General features: G+C 37.7%; 1 long non-coding RNA gene across 1 annotated transcript in view; it reads right to left on the minus strand.

Moving 5' to 3' along the window:
* Positions 1–2,983: 2,983 nt before the first annotated feature.
* The window catches only part of LOC130437968 (uncharacterized), a 62,377-nt gene continuing 44,694 nt past the window's right edge, over positions 2,984–20,666 (minus strand). The window contains exon 3 of the long non-coding RNA XR_008909251.1: positions 2,984–5,205. This is a non-coding gene — a long non-coding RNA (uncharacterized LOC130437968). The remainder of the gene's footprint in view (positions 5,206–20,666) is intronic.

Raw genomic sequence — 20,666 nt, forward strand, 5'->3', positions numbered from 1 at the left:
CTGATATAAATGCATCAACTGTGGGTGGGGTCATTAATTTTCCCAATCCTAAAAAAGTCACATGAATAAACTATATAATTATCTGTAATTTTGTTTTTGTTGTGAGTGATGAGTTTAATATCTTGTGTTTTATGGTTATGTTCCATAGTCAAGCTGTAGGAATGAGAATTAATCTCATTCCCCCTTCAAGGTTCATTACTTATCTAATCAAGGGTCGGGTCTTTCTCTCTACCTTGTGTCAACATTAAAGTCTTTTACGTATTACAGATCCAAATATTAAGACATACGGAAAGTTAAGCTTTATGTTAATGTTGTGAAAATGATTATTTATATTTATGATTTTTAAATTCCTCTTTGTATTATCATTCAGTTTGACAAACAAATTGACAATTTACAAACTGAACTAATATAGACCCTTATGTTAAATTGTAAGTTGTTTGTGTAATAAAAAATCTGTTTAGTTTTTTCCAATCATGACTAAAATGTAATAAATCTGTACAAAACAATTCATGATGCAACAAAAAAGTTAGACAAATATATTTATTAATAATAGTTATTTCTAATGGCCTATTTAAACACCCCTGACAACTTGGCTTAACTTGATATGAATTTGAAAAAAACATGTCATGAAGGACAATAACATTTTTGGTTAAGATATTGTTTAACCTAAAATTGAAGTCAGGTGATGTTGTTTTCTCTTTTCTTTACCTAAAAACTGTATAAAAAATGCAATATTAATTATTTTAATCCATCCATTCTCTGTAACCTCTTGTCCTCTTAAGGCTCATGGGGGCTGGAGCCCATCCAGCATCTTAGAGCATGCAGACAGGGTACATACATATTCACTCTAAAACTAATTCTTCTTGATCATAACAATGATAATAATTTTATGATAATAATTTTTAGATTTTTAGAATTTGTTTTATTATTTTAATTTAAGAAGCTGGTTAAGGTGTTTGTAGTCAGCATTCAAAATGCTGATGGCGCTAGCCAGGTCAAGCAATTGGTTGGATTTCCAGGCAATGCACATACTGATAAAAATCCGTTTTAAAGGGAGAGTTCGCCCAAAAAGAAAAAATCTGTCATCATTAACTCACCCTCATGTAATTTCATACCTTTATAAATTACTTTGTTGTGTTGAACATAGACAAATATATTTCAAAGAATGTTGGCAATTTTCAGTTCTGGTTCATCCTTGACTACCATAGTATATAAAATGGTTGTCAAAGTTGCCCCAGATATACAATAGTTTTTTCGACTATGGTGGATGATGCCCTTAAAAAATTCTAACAATGTTCCAGATATATTTATTTGTGTTCAACAGAACACCTACATTTATACAGGTTTGAAGGGTAATTAAATGATGACAAATTTTCATTTTTGGGTGTACTGTCCCTTTAATGCCGTTTACATTGCTTTGGATAGAAGTATTAACCAAAGGCATATTTCACTGCCAAATAAAAACTTATTTGAACTATTGACTCAAACCTAGTTACTTAGATGTAGACCTCTGACACCTTCTCTGTGCGAAAACTAGCCCAGGTTGCTACTATATCTTTAAACTTTCAATATGTGTGTGTTGTCTTTGGCCCCATTAGTTGGGTTTTAAGGTTTAACCTCTGTGTCAGAGAGCCCCATCCTCTACTCACACTATTTCTCAGATGGCACTTTAGTGTTTTATTTCCCCTCCCACACATTTGTCCTAAGAGGGCAATTAAGGAAACAAACGTTTTTCCCCAGATTAGGCGACTGCCAGCTTTGCATACTAATGCAATGCCAAGTGGTAACAAATAGTGAATGCTCTTAATTACAAGCATTATTTTCAATCAGAAAGTGCTCGATTCCCAAGGATGACGTCATGGTGGCAGGAAAAAAGCTTCACAACCTGAAAGAGCGAGGAGACATCTTTGCATGTGTGGGTGTGTGTTTCATAGAAACAGTGGAGGAGAGAAAGATGGAGAGTAAAAACACGCAATGAGGAGGGGAAATAAGAGTGTAAGTGAAACCCAGAGGTGGAAGAGTTAAAAAGAGAGATTTTAAATAACAGATACAGATGGAAACTCTCTTACAAATCCCCGCTTTTACTGTATACACAAAATGCAGCATGTAGCACTACAATTACCCTTTAATCACTGACCAACTACTTAATGTATGACTTCGATGCAACATGGCATTCCACATCCAGCTGGAGATCAAAAGCTGACTCCGGTCAAGAACTTTTACAACACAATTACAGCTCTCTACCATCTATAATGCAAAGGGAATCAGTAAAGTAATACCCTGACCACTGTAAACTGTAATAGCTCAAGAAAGCTTACCGCTGCTAACCGCATATATCTTCCTACATTATGAGAAATTAAATAATAATGGGAGATAAAGGGATCTGTGCGGTACTGTGTGAGCTGTGATTGATGGACAGGTGATGGTTTTAGCTTCAGAAGCTGGAACAGAAAGCACGTAGAGGTTAATACAACGAGACAAGCTATAAGAACTGGTTTTAATGAAGAGTTTCAGCATGCAGATCAGCAGGATTCATCCAGAAGCCCAGATTTGTGACAGATTCTCTGGATTCGTGACCTTCCATATGGAACGTGGTAGTGCCAGCTGGGAGTCTAGATATAACAGTAATTTCATAAACATGGACAGTCTTCTGAAATGTGCACAATAAATGAAAGTGTTTTTATTATGATTTTAAAATGATCTCCATTTACCCACCAAAAATATAAAACCATTATAGTTATTGTCCAGATCTCCAAGTATTTCAGCATCCACCATACAGAGGCGATGAATCCAGAGGCAAAAAACATCAATGCAACAAGAGATAAATCCTCCGATAATTTTTCCGCTACATTTTCCTTCATATCTACCACCCGACAACACAAGAGTAATGACAGATAAAATCACACACAGTAGGAAGGAATAAAAATGACTTCAAAGATGGATTTGCACAGATTGTTCTTTTTATTATCATTAACAGTAATGTGATACACATGCCTCCGGTGACCTTTTCACAGTATTACATATTCCCAGCTGACTCATTCATTAGTATGGCAGTGCAAACAGAAGGCAGAACTCAGCCATCCATCTAGAGAGTGAGCGAGAGAGATAGAGAAAGAGCCAGAGAGAGAGAGAGGGAGGGAGGAGGAAAGAGTGTCATGCAGGAGCACTCAGCCCTGGAGGTTGGAGGGAGAGGCACTAAAGCGTTTAATTTGTGATTTGAAACATCTGACAAGATTCATCCGAGGCTGATCATATTTCTTCGATGAATACATTTTACAGAATCAATGGGAGAGTACTGTAGTCAAAGCCACATTAATTGTCTGCTATCAAGAACTCCATTTGGAAAAAAATCCCATCTGTGCCTTTTGCATCTGGCTGACAGGAGGAACACATGGTCGTTTTTTATGTCGACAGCTATTAGCGTTACATTTCTGCTTAATGACAAATAAAATGTAGTTATAGGTTAAAATAAAGCTTTGCGAGGCACTAAACAGAACCATTTATAGATCATTGCAGAATATGCCAATGTTTGTTTCAACTAAATGTACTCAAATGTACTTTTCGAGAAGCTAATTAAAAAGATCACGTACAACTTGAACGGCGGAGACTAACTGGCAAGCGACGCAACGCGGCTAGTGTGACGAACCGCAAAGCTCCTTATTTTTTCTGCCGCAAATGGATTGTACGCACTTTGTTTCCATGCCTTGGCCCCATGTTTACTCAATGAGATTTTACACTTGAATGGCACTTGGTCTCTTTTTCTCTGCTCCAATATTTCCAGTCATGGCCCCACGTTCTCTCTCCCAAGCTCTCAAAGCTTCCTACTTTAACAAGCCAATAAACTCCGGAATGGGTGACATACTAATAAAAATGTAAACTTCTGGATAGGTTACGGGTGGCTGACAGTGTGTGAATGTATGTGCGCGAAAATGCATGTGTGTGTGTGTGTGTGAAAGACACTGAGAAAGAGCGTGTGGCTCTATCCTGGTCAGATGCTTCATTTCGAGAGCAGTGGAACATACTCCTGAGCCTCCTGGTTGGATTTGTTGGAATGTGTGAGAGGGAGGATTTTAGCGCCATGCGTCCAACGCCAAAGAGATGCAGACTTCACGCCATCTGTCTCCCCCTTCACTCCTCTACTTGCCAAACTTGCCTTTTTTCTCCCTGTCTGTGTATGTCTTTCTCATCGCAGCCCCTTTCGTCCCTCATCGCAGAAGTAAAGGGACACAGAAGCATCGATTCATAAGCTGCGGAAGTTGAAAAGCTTCACAGCGATATTAAAAACCCCTCAGAGTTGTTCATTTTCATTAGTGGCCCGAGAAATTGCATTTAATTAGACGGCATTAGCCTGTTCAGAGTATTGACAGCTGCATGAAAATAATTGCCTGTTCTTTCACCATATGACCAACATTTTGGTGAAGAGAGCCATGGTGCTCATATTGGAAATGTTGTATGAATAAATAAATGCTTAGCAACAATTTTCCATCTACTGTCTACTGAAATGAAACATTTGTAGATTGTTAAGAAATATAATCAGTTTAAATATACACTAAAACGTAAACGACTAGCACAATTAAACGCAATAAACTAATTTAATGCACGTATGGTAATAAATATACCTCGAAATGGTTAAGATGCTCCTTCCGCGTCCTGCGACGAGAAAGAAAAGGATAGCATTATGTCTAGTACAATCCACACATTAGCTTGACACAATAACTACGTCGGCTCATGTGTGTGAAGAGATGCAGAATCAAGTGTTGCCTCATTAAAACCAGACCAGATCCTCTCATCAGACGAAACGGAGTGCTCTGATGGGCTTGACCTCTGGCCCTCTCCCCATGTGGGCTGCTGGGCCAACACTGAGCCGCCTCACAGCCTGCCTGGGTCTCATTCAGCTACCCAGCCAGCTGAAGAGGAGAGGAGACTGTGGTGGCCCGGGCGGCCCGTGACCCTCGCTGAGCTCCAGGTGGCAGGGAGACAAGCAGGGGGCCTTTGATGCCGACCTCTGGTCAATCTGCTCGAATTGTTCTTACCATTGATCTGGTCTGCCATGGTAGGGAGGGATGCCAGGTGCCCCCGGTGTGGTAGAGGAAGAAGCACAAGGCAGAGGTTACGTCAGAGGTGTGCTGACCCCCTGGATCAGCAGGGCCAGCGGTCAGCAGCCAAACTGGAATGCCTACCTCATGACAGATGGGCATGAAAGAGCTGGTGGACCAAAAGGGGCAAACGGCAATTAGTGATGCTCAACAATAAATGAACTCTATTGTCTGCTTATCTACAGATAAAATAGATATCTATAAGATGGGAAAACGTCATTTACAATATGACACAATACAACTTTATGGGTGAAGCAAGGTTGAAAGACAAAGACACCACTCAAAATGTAATAGAGATTAAATTTCCTAAAGAGTTTGACTAAAAGACAATTCAATGCTTGTTTTTTCTGAATATCGCTGCTGTCCTTCTGAAACCTAGATTCTCCATATTTTGTGATTTTTTGTTGTTGCCATAAATCAATATTATTAGTCACCCTTTATGTTTGTCACTGGGTTTTGCAAAAATCTAACAAATAAAAAGTATTAAAGAGTGCCTTTTAACTATAAAAACACATTGTTGAATCAGTCAAAAAGTACTGTTTCATTTTCATTTTCTTAAAAACAGCGAATTTGGACATAAAAGGTTGTAGAAGGACAGCAGTGTAATATACAATATATATTGCGAATGCAATGATGTACTAGTTGAGCTATAGAGACATGTATTTAAAATAAATATTTCAACCTGATTTCATGGGAATTCGTATTGTAGTCGTATGAATACTAAAATGTACAGTTATTTAAAAAAGCAATACTAAAGCCCCTCTCTTAGCCCCACCCCTAAACCTAATGTCACTGGCACAAAAGCAAATCGTACAAGAAAGAATTCCCATTTGATGAATATATACACATAATTCCTGTATATCTTACTGTATATAATATTATATATTCTGTTGAGATTGTGTTGACTATTCATTGGAATTATTCATTGGTTCATTAGTTTTGGCATGCATGACCAACAAAAAAGAAACAAAGATCATAAAAACCATGCAAACATGCATGCACAATATTTTTCATCCCCGGCTTTGCAAGTCTCTAATATCTGTATTTCCTACATCTGTTTGGACACACAAACACATCATCATCACATAGGGTTTATACAGGGCATATAATCCCAACACTCCCCCCTGCTGCCACAACATTGAGAAGAGAGAGATAAAATAAGAACGTGAGAGATTGCACAAGGCATGTCAACTGTGTTCTTCAGGCCCTTTCCCAGAACTGGGTTCCACTCTGCCCTCTCATCTAATAGTCTATATATTTTCTCTAATCACTTGCCCATAAACACAGCCCTGAAGACCTGCATTAAAGACCAAGAGGAGAGTGAAGAAAAACAGCATCCGAAAAAAGTCAGAGGTAGTCTGTGTGCTGTTATTAATAAGGCATTAAAAAAGAGAGCACTTCAAAGCATACAGGAGCCATGCTATCGCACATGAAAGTAACATAGTATGGCTTAATGTCTCCTAAGGCGCCTTATGGTGATGCAGCTTTGATTTGAAATGCATTGTGTGGCAAATGGATTTTCACTAGTGCAGGGTGAGGACGCGGTGTGGGAAGACGCCATAATTTAAAACCTGACCTCACAAGCTCTTCAAAGCTTTCGCGAGTGAAGATGTTTGGAACTCGATGAGGGGGTTTCACTACATAAACAAGACCTGACCACAGGTTCCACTGTTTTTTATGGAGCAGAGGATGATTCGCTTTAGCCTTACAGTCAACGTTACGTGCAGCAAAGGGAACTGACATGTAGTCAAGGAGATATTGATGAGATAATTCCAAAAAAAGGTTTACAAGGATTTTAGCTCTGCCATCATTCGCAGAAAACATCCTTAACAACTCAAAAACGAACCCCAGTTTCTGTGTTAGCAGAATTAAGAGGCTCTCAGATGCTACAGCACTGTATGCCGCTCTGACAGAGAACGTCTTAATCATTGAGGATAATCAGGCTTAGTCTGCTGCTTAAAATTGTAGACTGAATTTTAAAATGATAAGCAAATGAGATGTGTCAACAAGATGGTGCAGCAGATTAGCCTACTAGCACGTTTTAACATGGGCAACGGCCCAGTCTAGAAGGTCATTCTTTCAATACGATTCAACTGCTGGTTGACAATCCTCATGTTTCCACCTTGCATCTTGGAAACAACAAGACGCTTACAGACGGATTGGGGGTGGGAATACTGTCTCACGTTTCCTTCCCCTGGCAAAAGACACACTTCATGGTTAAAAAATGTTGAGTCCCTGAACAGACTTCACAGTTTTATAAATAAAATGTGTGGCATAGGGACAAAAATGGTCATATTTAATCCCACTCTGAACCCCAATGAGGGAATTGATGAAAGCCTCGCCACCCCCATGCCTTCTGTATCGTAATTGTTTTCCCTTTCCCATAATGTCACTCTGTCTATAAATGACTAGTTTATATATTTAGAATCTGTGTCATATTTCACAATAATACACAACATAAATGAAAACGAATAACAAACAACACGTTCAAAACATAATCTATACTGAGGTAAAAATGATAATAAACAGGTTATAAATTGGTGAGGATGACCTGCGACACATTTGTTCATATCAAATAATAGGACTATATTATACAATGCACAGCCTCGCATGATCCCAAATCAACTTCAACACATGAAGGAACGAAACACAAAAAAAATCAAGAAATGTGTACTCACTTAAATGTAATGGGTTTATTGGGTCCATGTGCGCTTGTCAAAAACAAAAGCTTTTTGTCATTTTTCAGTCGTTAAATAAAAGATACTCAGACATCATATTAATAACATACTCAGAGAGTCATTTATGTAAAATGTCTCAAACAGAAATGCAGGTTACTGCACATTATGCCATAACGATGAATAATATTTTGTTTGTCTCTTCATCTCATATTTTCTCATTCCATTCTTTTTTAAACCCAGCTGTGTGAATAATGTTCTATAGCCTACAGATATTTTTCGTGATATCCCTGCTTTTGTTTACCTTTGTTGTCGGAACAGACTATTTATTTTTTACACCACAGGATCTACCAGCAAAGCATTATTTCTCTGCGAGCATTAACTTCAAGAATCTTTTCAATACACATTTCACTTTATGTAAAATTCCAAGTAAGACAGCTCTGTGGGTGCCCCATGACCCTGAAAATCCACCGCAAATCAAAATGACTAAGACAGAAAATCAAAGTACTTAAAAGCAGGCTAAAGTAGACATGTAACGTTGTAGCTATCCTACACATTCCTACACCCCTTTGACTCAGGAACAAGCAAAACATATTATATCGCATGTCCTGAATCTAAAACGTTGGAGCAATAACAGTGCACTTTGCTCACACCAATATTTTCAAAGCATGTTGTGAAACCTGCCCAAAAACAATGTGCTGATTCAATAAAACGCTTGGACATGGGCGATTAATTTGGGCGCTTGCTTTTTGGGCTGCAGATGAAGATTGGGGTCTTTCGAGGGAGAAAATAGGGAATAGGGTGGGAGACAGGAGGAGGGGGAAATAAAAGGAAAATGCCAGTAGTGCCCACTCAGCTATTTTCCCAGTCAAGATCAAAGACATCGCCGGACTGGCCGCACCGCGGGAAACTTAAAATGTGCCCTGCCTTTGTTTGCTGTTGCTAGGAGACTTTGTGACAGCTAAAAGTGTTTTCAGAGAGCTACAGGATCAAAAACATTTCGAATATAATTTTGGACTGCCATGGTTTCAGCCTGAGTATTACAATTTAGTTACGAGCATTATAAATACTGATGCATCTATAACATTGATCATATATAAAAGCTGCTATTTTTCTGTTTACAGAGAACTGGGAACCGTGTCAATGAGTTGTCCTGAAGTGCAGTATACAGTATTGCTTAGCTTCAAGTTTAGCTTTACTTTTTTTTTAAATGTTTTGTGATAAACACATATGGGTGGGAGACAGAGAGAGAGAGAGAGAGAGAGAGAGAGAGAGAGATTAATCATGAGAGCATGTATATTTCCTCCACTTAAGCAACAATTCCATTAATGGGTGTCTTGAGTGCATATTACTGGGAGCTCATTAGCCATTATTAGTCTAACACTCAAATAAATGTCAGAATGTGCTGAGCAAGAGCTGCCGGTAATGGGCTCCGGGTATTATCAAGACTGCTCATTTAAAAATGTGTGTCATATCTGATAAAGAAAATTGTGAACTGCAGCATAATGATATTAAACCGCTTTGTACAGCTATTTACTTTATGTGGAGTGAATAAATAATAGACATGCAGGGTAAGTCTGACGCCATCTTGAGTCTGATGCCCTTGGAAATACCCAGAATGCCTCGTGAAAAATAAATAGCTTGCGTCCAAATTGTTGCAATCACTTAACCTTAATAGAATACAGTATAAGACTGTGCTGAGACCAGACTTTCGTGCACGGAGAAGGGATTGCCATTGGACCGCATCCATGCCCTTGAGCGAGCGGAGTTATATTCCTGGGACAGAGCACACCAATCCTCTTGCACAACATCACGCCCAACCCCAAGCGAACACACTTTATGCGCTATAAATCGCCGGTGTCAATGCCCGTTAATTTATGACTTGCGCGCGGTTACGCGCTGCGATAACACACAGAACAGATTATTTCCTTCAATAAGAATAAACGTGCATAACGCGCAGGTAGAAGTTCACGCGCCCTTCACGAGCTATGAGCTTAATTATTATTGTTCGCATGAGTCTCGTTGATATATTAAGGTTGTGAATCTACGCTTTGGTTAATGGAAGAAACAACAATGTAAGAGCCATGAGAGTCCAGCCGAGAGTGACCTTCTTGTCTGGAACGATTAAGATTAGAATCGTGCAGCGTCTGCCTCTTGTTTTCAAGAGGTTGTGCCAACCTGGCACAGGCCAAGCGTTCTCTCCCAGCTCTCCGTCTGCCGCAGCGACAATGACAACCAGTTACCGCATGGCGTGCAAAGATGACAAAAATACATTCACGCCAAGGGATTTTATTTTGTCCAGGCAAACATCACGCGATTACCAAGAGCAGTTCACTACAGTTTCAAATGAATGTTACCAACGTCTGTGATCTGAGAGGTTTGATGTTTAATATTTTGAAACATAAACCAGTTTCTGTCAATACCGATGTGTGTTCTTTTAAGCTTTCTAAATCTAAGCCCATCTTGGTTGCGGATTACTTGAAAGTGAACTGTAGAACATGTTTAATATGCTGTAGCTGTTGTCCGACTTGCACGCGGTTGCCACCGGCGCTTAAGTCTCTGCGGATAGTTGCTGAAAATCATAAACTGTGCTGCGTTTGTTTACGTCTTTTTTCACAGCGTCATTCATGACTGTCTCCTTCTACCCGCCCTTTAGTCTCAATAGGATAGAGGCTGTTCTGTTTTCACGAACTTCAGTTTGGATCCTCCCAAGTGTGACATCATCTGTTGTACTTAAAGGCTTTCTGGTGCCACCACTCAACACCAACATCACTCATCTGAAATACACACTTTTAGAAATCACCTATATTTCTGGAAAAGATGTGTCCCGGGATCACAAAACCAGTTTTAGGTAGCAAGGGAACATTTTTAGTTGAAGACACAAATACATGGTTTGGGTCAAAATTATCGATTTTTCGTTTATGCCCAAAATCAATAGGATATTAAGTAGATCATGTTCCATTAAGACATTTAGTAAATTTCCTACCATAAATCTATAAAAACTTTATTTTTGTGAGTGGATGGCCTGCCACAGTGCCACAGACTAACAACTTCAAAGGCAATTTTCTCAATATTGTGATTTTTTTGCACTCTCAGATTCCAGATATTTAAATGGTTGTATCTCAGCCAGATATTGTCATATTCTAACAACTCAAACATCAATTGAAACCTTATTTATTCAACTTTCAGATGATTTAAAAATATCAATTTCGAATAATTGTCCTATAAGACTGGTTTTGTTGTCCAGGGTCACATATGATTGTCGAAGGCAACATGGAGTAAACGCACAATAGGCATATGGTTGTCAGTTCTGTCAGTCTATTGTATTTACGAGAGTACATTCTGAAAGATGTCCAGATGTTATTTCAACCAGAAAGGCTTTGAATGTGTCCACACTTCAAAATAAAAGGGACATAAATTACTAAAACATATTCATATAGGCTACAAAAACGCATTTAAATGAAACATTATAATAACATACCAATCAATAAGATTTTATTCCTATTCTATCCACCTTTACTTGGTAATGTTGAGCAAAAAGACAGAAAGATGCCAAGTGGATAAGACAAGTGCGAGTTATTTAATGAGGCTGAATTTGGCTCGCATAAAAAGTTAAAATTCTAAATAAAACTTTCGTGGCCTTTTTTGGCATTGCGCACAACTGGTTTACTTGATCCACCAGGTGACCGCTGACTGAACCCTGAACCCCGTGGTGACAATAAAATGTTTCGGTTCCTCGGAATTCCATAAAAGCTCAAACGTTTATAACGTTGCGAGGCAAAGGTAGTCGACAAGAGAAAGATTTAGTTATGGTAATTAAGAGATGGGATTCTTGACTGAAAGGTCACGGAAGCCTGAGCTACTTCACTTAACTCAGAGTTGTGGGTTACTTATTTGAGCCTCTGTATGACCCGTGGGCATTTCTGAACACAGAAATATAAACTTTGTGTATTCGTGAGAGTGTTTGATTGAACGATGTCACAACGTCGATCCAGCGGTCTTTTGTTGATATGTAGAGTAATGGTTGACCAGACCAATGTTAGAAATAAACGTTTTACCCATTTTACGTGGGAAAAGAAACTGCCAAAAAGCACCTAAACAATGAAAATATATTATTTTAAATTTTGTTTTGAATACCAATAATGTGCAAAATGTGATGTTAGATTATTTTTACTCAACATGAGGGCATTAAGAGGCGTAAAGCTTTCTAGACATAAGAGGGCGCCTGACGTCACAGCCCAAGAGTCACCAGCCGTGTGTACGCGTCTCTAAGTAAGGACTTATCTACACAAAAACTTCTGACTGACAATGTGGGTGGACAGGGCGTGAAACTACTATCATCATCAGTTTTGAATGAAAGAAAGAAAACATATATACAACAAAAAGGGAGGCTCATTCCAATTCAGCTGCGTTGTTAGGACAACGAGAACCATCCCTCAGATGATTAGTTCCACTTCAAAAGAATTTACTTTCCGGCGCTGAAAACGTCCCCCTTTTGTGTCCGTACAGAGAGTTTTCACTTGCAAAAAGAAGACGACTCGTACGTTTAGTCAGTCTGTTTATTTTTTCCTCTGTTCATAGCACAATTGTATTAAATAAATAGAGTCGCCGCCACAATGGTGGTGAAGTTCATAAACATGTATGGAAGATTTACTATTCTTTTGTAGTCAAAGCACAAAGAATTAGTCACATTCAAGCTGGGACGGAGAGTTAATAATTACTGGAGCAACACGTTTTTTCAATCTACAAAAGTTTAGCCTACACCAATACAAACACAAACAAAATACATCAAATAAATTCGTGCGTGCAGGTAAATTTCTTAATCATACAATAATTTGTCATTTTCTTTAAGAAACTGCATAAAAGATAAAACACAAAGAAAAACAATCACCAGGTTTGCTTGGAATCATGTCAAAGCAACTGAAGTTCTGTGCACAAAACTACAGTAAGTCATCTGAAATAGATTCACAGTGCAGAGAATTAGAAATGTGAGAGTAAATGACATCGATTTAAAATAACAGGTTGCTATCCACGCTCTATTTTGAGGCTAAAGCCACATTTTGTATCTCTGTCATGATTTATTTTATTTATTGGTACAATGACCCAAATCAAAGTGTATTTCCCTGAGTAAATATATGCAGATGAAGTTTGGCTGTCTATGTTCTCTCGGTTTAGAGCAGGTTAGGAGGACAGTAAGGAGGCATTGACGTGCCAACAGGGGGCCACAACTTTTGCATTTGCTTTTTCAAGATTGCGTTAAACATATCCTTCAACTCTGAAAGCTTATGTGTGTGTGCAAGTGCAATACATTTTGTGTTGACTTTTTAATACAATATTCAAGCCTCTATTATTTGGGAAAACACATTAAGCAGTTTAACCCCCAAAAAATATTTGGAATGAGTACCATACACTCAAACCTTCTAAAACAAACTGGTAAAAGTTATACCATATCTCCTGATATTTATTCAACTTTATTATTTTCTCTATTCTCATTTTGTGAACTACACCCAAACTTGTAGTGTAATTTCTTAAAGAAACTAGAAATACTGTTTTAAAAAGTAAAGACTGATACAACGTTTTCCATATATTTACTGAATATCTACAAACATGCTTCAAGGACAGGAAGCCCTTTTCATATGAGTTGCCTTATTTCAAATAACCCATGTGCAACAAGAAATCCAAGATCAAAAGAAAGTGTATATAAATAAATATAATTATATTTTAACACAGTGTAAAAATAAAATGAAATAAAAAAGAGACATAATATTTTCCCCTTACATATTATTGAAGAAAGGTTTGACATTAAAGAGAAAACATTCTTGAGTCAACTAATCGCTTCTTTTAATCTTCCAACTAAAGACCAAAATTGAATACAAACAGCATTTTGAGATTGTTAACTCATCACATGCTTTCTAATCAACACAGAATAATATGAGCATTGCACAGTAACTGTCAGCTTACGGGTAAATGTTATTGCAAAATGAACTGTATTCTTTATGCCTATATCATGGATCACGTTTTTTTATTGCTTTTTTAAAGCGATACTACATCCAAAATGAAAATTCTGTCATCGTATACTCATCTTTGAGTTGTTCCAAATCTGTATACATTTCTTTGTTGTGATGAACACAGAGAAAGATATTTGGAAGAATGCTTTGAACCAAACAGATATTGACCCACATTGACTACAATCGTATGAAAAATTGCTTTATCATTTTTTTGTTATTTTGAAGAATGTAGGACAGCAAATTATTCTGGGGCACTTTTGACTACCATAATATTTTGCCAACTAGCCTTCTTCCAAATATGTTTCTGTGTGTTCATCAGAACAAAGACATTTACACAGATTTAGAACAACTCGAAGGTGAGTAAATGATGACAGAATTTTCATTTTTGGGTAAACTATCCCTTCAAGAAGGATTTTGTCATCAGCAGCACTCTGAGATCAATTTCTGTTTATTATAAAATCACAATTCTATTAGGTAATTGCAAAGCTTCTCCCAGACTCAAGTGGGATGCAAATGTTTTCATTTGGGAAATATACAAGCCTCTTAGTAGGTCTAAAAGGAGAGAAAACCTCAAGTAAACTAATAATAGCATCTACTGTATATGTTGGCAGGCTTAATACGATGCGTATTTCATATTGTAAATCTAATATATAGGTCACTGGGATTTCAGAGAGAAAAATAATAAAACTGGAAATACAAATAAAGTTAAATATGCAGTGCTGAGTAAAGATCTAAGGAACCCAGTTGCTATTAAGGAAATTATTTGGGGAAAATAACAGCACTGAAGATTAATTAAAAGAGTTAATTTCAACTGATTGAAAGGGAATATGACCCTACACAAGCAGACCTAATTATATCCAGCTTTAACTTGTCTTATTAGGCTTTGTAAACAAAAGCACCAATGACTTGAAATGTTCAAAAGACAAAATAAATATGTAAAATGAACCTTATCTGATAAATATAAGCCAAAAACTTTTCATATTTGCAACATACATTAATATGTATATTTTATTAAAATATTATTTCATTTTTACTTGCATACACGATTACCATTGCCTAGAAACCTTTCTCAACCATTTGCCTTTGGTAAAATCGTGTCGCATTTTAAAATCTGTTACATAGGTAAAGGTTCGCCTAACCTCTCCTTGATTTCATCTGGGCCCCTCCCTCCAAAAACTGTTCCACCAATCTGAACGAGAGACTGCAGTGACCTGATATCTTTCAACCCAAAGGGGATTTTTGCTGCCTGCACATAACGTCATACATTTTAATGAGACATTACTGTTTTTTTTCTTATTGAAAATGAGCCTCTTCAGATCATATAATAAAATTACATAAGTGAAACGAACATAACATTAGAAAATACATTGTCACGTTTACAACGGCAGTAATGCAGGTTTATGGTAATGCAGGAGATACAGAGGATAAGCCAGGGATAGATGTGCTAATTACCCAAGCTCTATCCCTCTCTAATATAGGGCTAAAAGGAATTCTGAGAAATTCATTTCATTCTTTCATGTGCATGGATTTTTGTACCACGGTTCAATCAATACATCTAAAACGGGATTTATTTAGTCTCAGCCAGTGAATGATAAGTACATTTTTCTGAGGTCTGTTTAGAAGTCATCCATGATTCAGACAGTGAAATGACCTTCATTGATACACACTGCACTGAACGCTCTATGACTTGAAATGGTAAGTAACTTTTATTTAATTTTCTTTCATTCATTTACTCACCCTCTTGTCTTTTCAAAACTGTATGACTATCTTTTTTCTGCATAACACAAAAGAAGATATTTTGAAGAATGCTGGTAACTGAAACAGTGGTCCCCATACACTTCTATTGTAGTGGACACCAAACCAACTAGATTGTTAGGTTGGCAACGTTCTTCAAAATATTGTTTTTGTGTCCTGTAGAAAAAAGAATGTTATACAGGTTTGAAATGATGAGAGGGTGCTCTAAATGATGACCATTTTTGGGTGAACTATCCTTTAGAGGTATTTATTTATGTATATTGTTAAAAGATTTAGTGTATCAGTGAATCCCACAATTTGGTTAGATTGTGATTCGTGACTGGCACTACTGGTGTTACAGTTCTGTAGGTGTACCAAGGTGTGTACTTAACTTTGTTGAAGAGGTGGGTTAGAGTAAAGCCCTATTTTACAACCTCACTCCATCTAGCTATACGCCCTAGAGTGGCGGGTCAGCACCAAACCAAATCCGATTTGTCCCAGCCATTAATGTCACGGCCTTTAAGCTACATATCATCACAGAGAGCACGTTTGCTCTATCTGTAATTGAAATAGCTTGGGGAGGAATGCCGAGCTCTGGTTGGCCCCCTGAGCCTGCTTTATCCACTCCACCATCCATCAGTGTTCGGTGTGGCCCCAAGGAGATGATGGTGCAATGCTGTGAGGTTAACAGCGAGATCAACCTGTAAGTCGTGCATGTGCAGCTTTTTTTCTTCACCTCGCCCATGGGCTTGAGGATACGCATATATGATGTAAGAAATATAGGAACAAAAAGTGATGAAAGCTGACAGTTACACATCAGTGCAGTTTTGTATTAAAAAGTATTAAAAAGAGATGGTTGTGTGGCATGTTTAGAGGATTGCTGAAGTTCAGGTGGGGAAGTGATCAGAAGCACCATCTCTCCTTTAGATGTGGAGTTCACAGGTTTGATAACATAGCCCCATTAAATAAAACACTCACAATTACACGCTACTTTGTTACTGCTTTAAAACACTATTAGAAAAGACAATGCTTTTCATGAAAAATTCAAATGAGATATCTCTGCAACCGTCCGACATGTTCCTAATGAAAAGTTCTAGTAGTGAGGGTATCAAAAAAGCAACATTCACTCGAGGTCTGTGGGTCCTCTCTTATATCCAAAGATGCTGCTGTTCCTGCTGTTCAGATCAAAGGCACTTTAAGATTATTTAGCAAGCATTCAAGATGAATTCTGTATTATGTACTTCCGAGTGGAAGAATTAAATAATGAATAGAAAAACTCTATTAGACTCGTTGTAAAGGCTCTGGCACTACAAGAGTAGAGAAATTAACTCATGTGTGCCTTTTAAAGCATGTTCAACTGGCTTCACACACTTGACGTCTGCCAAATTGCCCTTGCCAAAACGTGGAGGACACAGTACGTGCTCTTCTAGTTGATCTTTACTGAATAGGATCTGGAAGGGACATCAGAAGAATTGGGTGATGGCCATGGTAACCCTTCTGAAAGCATAGCACTGGTGCTCAGATTCAGGGGGCATCCTCAAAGTCACCCCCATTCAAGTCCCCCATTCAAAGGGACAAATACACAACACTTTGGCAAGAAGATTTAGCGAGTAATGGACAGAGAACTGTTCTCTTTGTTCTTCCCCCTCTGGAACACATGGGTCCCTATAACGGTAAAGACACAACTTATTGTTGCATACTGCCATAACACGTGTCAATGTCAAGCCACACCTGCATTCTGGAGCATTGTTTCCCCTGCTGCCAAGTGACAGCATCATCGAAAAGTATCAGAGAAACCTCTTATGTAAAGCATGGATAATGAATGAACAAAAAGAAAGTGTGAAAAATAAGTTTTGAAAGAATTTTAAAAGAAATGTCCATAGGGGTGAACTGCAATCCTAAAAATGCATCAAAAGACAAAAATGCATCAGATATGTTGATGGGCGGAGTTGGCTCCCTGTCCCAAAACGCAGCGGTGATGAATTGAAGAGTCCCGCAGAAAAGGCCCACACAAAAATCACACTAGCCTCATTTCGGTGGACTTGCTGAGGTTTGACAAGAGACCGGAATGTCCAGCAAGTGAATAGATGGGTATTTTAATAAGCGTTGGTACCAGCTGAGCTACACAGGGGGCTGGCACCACCAATACAATAAGAACACTGCACTGCGGATGAAAACCAAGTGATCAACGGACTGTTCCACCAGCAACACATTTAAACACGAAATGTGTTCAACGTGCTTCAATTTTACTCTCATAATTACAATGCTTCCTATAAGAATTCATAAGGTTGGCCCAAAATATTGAAAGTATAAATATATTGCAAATGTGAATATCACAATGGTTTGCAATAACCAAAGTATTTATGCTTGAAAAAGTATATTTCAAGTTTTAAAGTTCCTCGCATCTTGTAAGCCGGTTTGGACAAAAGCGTCTGCTTAATGTCTAAATGTTATGTGAATGTAAAATTTTATGTCGATGCACATAGCAGAGAAACTTGCACGTGTGCATGAGGCCATGTGTGTGCTGTGATGCTTGAAAAATGATCAACAGTCAGAGCAAATGTGAAACATGCATGTTTGTTTAATAAGTTTCAGTTTATAAACATATTTTAACATAATTCAAATTGATTTTGCGATCTCAAAGCATTAACATGTTGCATTATTATACATCGCATTATTTAGCAATTTATAGCATTTTTCTTCCATACCCAGCAGCCCTTCACTAAACGTTGGTGCATCTTACTGAAAAGTGATAATTGTCAAGTTAACGCTTACACATCTTTTTAAGTGAAAGCCGGAGAGCAAATGAGACAAATTATCTCCCAGACATTCACAGGAACCATGACAACTGACAAGACAACTGTACATTAGAGTTCCGTGTCTTGTACGAATCTCACGTTTCATGTATTTGATAGCCTCATTACAGCCTCACCTCTAAAATCAATTTGCCTATGTTTGTAGCATCCCTCTCATTACACACCCTATAAGCACGAGGAGCGTGTGAGTGCGGCAAAGCCCACAAAGCCTAACACACCCAGTTTGGAAAGAGATAAATGAAAGCAAGACCAAGAAGAGGACCGCTGTACAAAAGGCATAATAGCATCTCAGTAAACAATTTGAAGATCAAAAAAGGTGAGTTTTGTGATTGGTCATTCATAAAACACTACAGACTGTGACTTAAAACTCCACCTGCCACAGGACCACACTGCTGTGCAGATTAAGGGGCCAGAACGAGGGAGTCCTGTGAGATGATAGTAGCCAGGAGTAGAGGCAGAGCAGCAGATGAGAGGATGGAAAAGTGGGCTTCTATGTAAAGGAGGGGGTCGGGATGAAAAGAAGCACAAGTCAGGAGCACCAACACCACTGGCTTGACCTGGGGATGACTGGAAAAGGCAGGAATCCAATTAAAATCACACCCCATCGGCCCGCCGAGCCACCACCCCCTCACCAGGCTGACGCAACTTCACACTGTTCCTGCTAGATGTGTCATTTTAGAGCAGGTGGAAAGCAGCAGACATTGAGATCATATAGTTCTGGACTGGTTACGCTTTCTGTAAGCAACGTTATCTCAAAACCAAAAAGCCAAATGACAAGTCAGTATGTAGTAAGTGTATGTAAGCACAACAACAAATGTGCTGAATATAGTGCAAGTTATAGCGTAATATACACAAAAATGCAATGTAACCTACGTCATGCATTCTTGTTGCTAGGCAGAAAGCTTTTACGAAACATGGTAGCGAATCAAGGCGATATACTGGCGAGAGGTTGCGTCCCATTCCCTGTAATGCCAACCTTATAAAAAAATCAGCTGAGGGTGTGGTTATCCAGCTATTCATTGTCATCGTCTTTGCAATAATAGTGTACAGAACAAAGTTGGTATATTTTTACCATATAAGAACATCGCTTTGAATGGGTTTAAGCTGGAAGAGATCGAATGTCAGACGAAGTAAGGATTTTGTTGTTCTGCCACCTCGGGAGACCAGTAAGGATTTTTTAAAATAATAGAAAGTACATCTGAAATATGACTACAGATAATACTACCAATTACATTTGGCAAATGGACTGGCAATATGGAGCTTATCTCTGTTAAACTAAAAAAATACATTTGCTTAACAACATTTTCAAAGAAGAGTGCATTATTATTCTTTGTACATGAAAAGACAGAAATAACAACACACAAGGCCACTGCATTTTTAAGCATATTACATGCAATTCCATTACCATATATAGGACACATACACGTTATAACAAATACACTTTACTACACAAGTTCTAAAATGTGAGGCAATCACAAAAAGTGTATCATAGTATAGATAAAGTCCTCATTCTATTTTGTCTTCGATTGCAACCACTAGATTGTTGTCTAGGGTGAAAATATTGAAACAGCACTTCTCTCAGCGGTAATACCGTTCCAAAAAATATATATTTCAATAGAAAGGATAAAAAGGGTTTAAATATGATAAGTAATTATAATTATGTATATATTTATAACCTAAAACAAATTAAATATTATGATAATTATTTCAGCTGTTTCTTAGCTAATTTAATACCAATTAAATTGATTATTTATTGATGTAAGAAAGTTGATATACTTCAAAAAGTCAAAGATAGCTTTGTTCCAATGAATAACAATACTTTATATAGATGTGTTTTTAAAAACATTTTACCTCACACCTTGTACATTTTATGCAAAAATGTATGCATAATAAACATGTAGGCTACTTAAATGTTAAATATAATTTTCTTGTGTAAGGCCAATTGTTTAACTCAGAGTTGATTGTAGAAAAGAAACTGGATTTGTTTCCTTAAAAAACATACACTTTATAAAGCAACACCTTACATTAAGTTCAGTTTACAATAACATTTAGTCACATAATTCTGGCAGTAACAGGCAGTAGAGGTTTCATTTCAGATACATATATTTTCCATATGACCTTCACATGGCTCTTAAAGATTTCTCATATCTTTGGAATTAACATTAAAACTCACGAATTAAATAAACGAAGCTCCACAGGTTTAAAAAAAACAAAAAAAATTCCAGTTAAACCTCTGAACCTAAGAAAAAACAAGGACTGGTATATTGTGTAGTCACTTATATTTCTGCAATTTCTCTCTATAAGTATGTTGTAATGATCGGTGCCTAAGGCACAATT

This window comes from Triplophysa dalaica, chromosome 16 (genome assembly GCF_015846415.1).
Source record: "Triplophysa dalaica isolate WHDGS20190420 chromosome 16, ASM1584641v1, whole genome shotgun sequence".
NCBI classification, from domain to species: Eukaryota; Metazoa; Chordata; class Actinopteri; order Cypriniformes; family Nemacheilidae; genus Triplophysa; species Triplophysa dalaica.